The sequence below is a fragment of the Cucurbita pepo genome, unplaced genomic scaffold (genome assembly GCF_002806865.2).
Source record: "Cucurbita pepo subsp. pepo cultivar mu-cu-16 unplaced genomic scaffold, ASM280686v2 Cp4.1_scaffold001056, whole genome shotgun sequence".
Taxonomy (NCBI): Eukaryota; Viridiplantae; Streptophyta; class Magnoliopsida; order Cucurbitales; family Cucurbitaceae; genus Cucurbita; species Cucurbita pepo.
Genome location: NW_019647255.1, coordinates 7277 through 8743, shown reverse-complemented (window position 1 = coordinate 8743; position 1467 = coordinate 7277).

The window sequence follows — 1467 nt, the reverse complement described above, 5'->3', positions numbered from 1 at the left end:
TACTTATAGGCTCTAATTGCATCCTTAACCTTGGTATCCACGGTTTTACTCTGGGTTTTAGGAAGTTTGGGCCTACTCTCTACTACTACCTAAATATCTAGGGTGCCTCGAAGTTCTGAGCGGTACTTCTGCTGATGGACCCGCTCTAGGTATGGAGGCAGTAGTTCACCCATTTCTGGTGTCGAAGGTCTTTTGGGCGACAAATCTCATCTCAGGGGTAAATTATTTTTCCATTCTTATACTTAGGTAGCTTGCAATGCCTAAGCAGTTTGTAACCGGTGTCCTAGGTCGAGGCTCTACCTCATAGAACTCTCTCTCTTTGGTGGGAACAACGTAGTGTATGCTAGCGTGCTTTCATCATGCATGGAAGGTTAGCTGACGAACCCTACCCACAAGACTATTCAGTCACCCAAGGTTGGGAGAGCAACTCTCCTGTGTTTGCCACTACTAAAACTTCCCGCATAATTTTACATCCCTTATCAAGATGGACATGTTGGGTAGGTAATCCAACCGAACTATAGGAAACACAATCCTAACCATGCTAGGCCTCGATCAACGGTACTAGGACTGGAGTGGAAAGGGAAATAGAAATTTTGTTGACACCGTAGCAACTGCTAATGGCTTGGAGGTTATCTTTATCTTGCTGAGTTGCTACAATCTTTGTACTCTTTGACCATGGCACTTACTTTGCTTACGTAGTGAATGACCGATGACTTAAATTGACTTGCGATCTCGTATACTCTATAAGGATAGTATAGTGTTAGCTGGCAGACCCTTCCATGGAACCATAATGTCATCAAAACTTGGGGGGAACGACCCCCCTTGTGCCAGCCAGCTACATGGTCAACCTATGTCGTCCCACGCCCCCTTCTCAGGAACGGGTTTACAACATAGAGGTCTTATTTAGGAGACCGCTGGGCATTTCCACATGGTTGTGGCACCTAGTCGTCTCGATGCACCTCCCTCAAAGTTACGAGTACCGAGGTAGCTCTCAATGAAACGAGCACCATAGCGTATAGATAGCGAAGACTCCGATGACATCGTCACACTGCTATCAACTTGAAGAACTACCTTAGTCGTCCTTAGTTGCCGTGGAGGTATATTTCCAGGACGCTCAGGGTTAGCTCCACAGGGATAATCCAATTCCCTAGGTGCACTCAAATTTAGACCTCTGATCAACGCTCACTATCTTGAGGTGCAAGGTCTACTAAAAACATTTTCGCTTAGGTCAACGTGTAAATTGCACTAACTATAGTGTCGTAATGTTAATTGAGTTCTCTCATGCATGTCGTTAAATATTTTAAGAAACTCAAGAAAAGTTTTAGAAATATAAAAAAAAAAAATTAATTAATTAATTTTTTTTTAAAGATAAGAACCATGATAAAATAAAAAAATAGAGGGGAAATTAAAGACAATTAAAAAAAAAAAAAAAAAAAAAAAAAAAAAAAAAAAAAAAAAAAAAAAAAA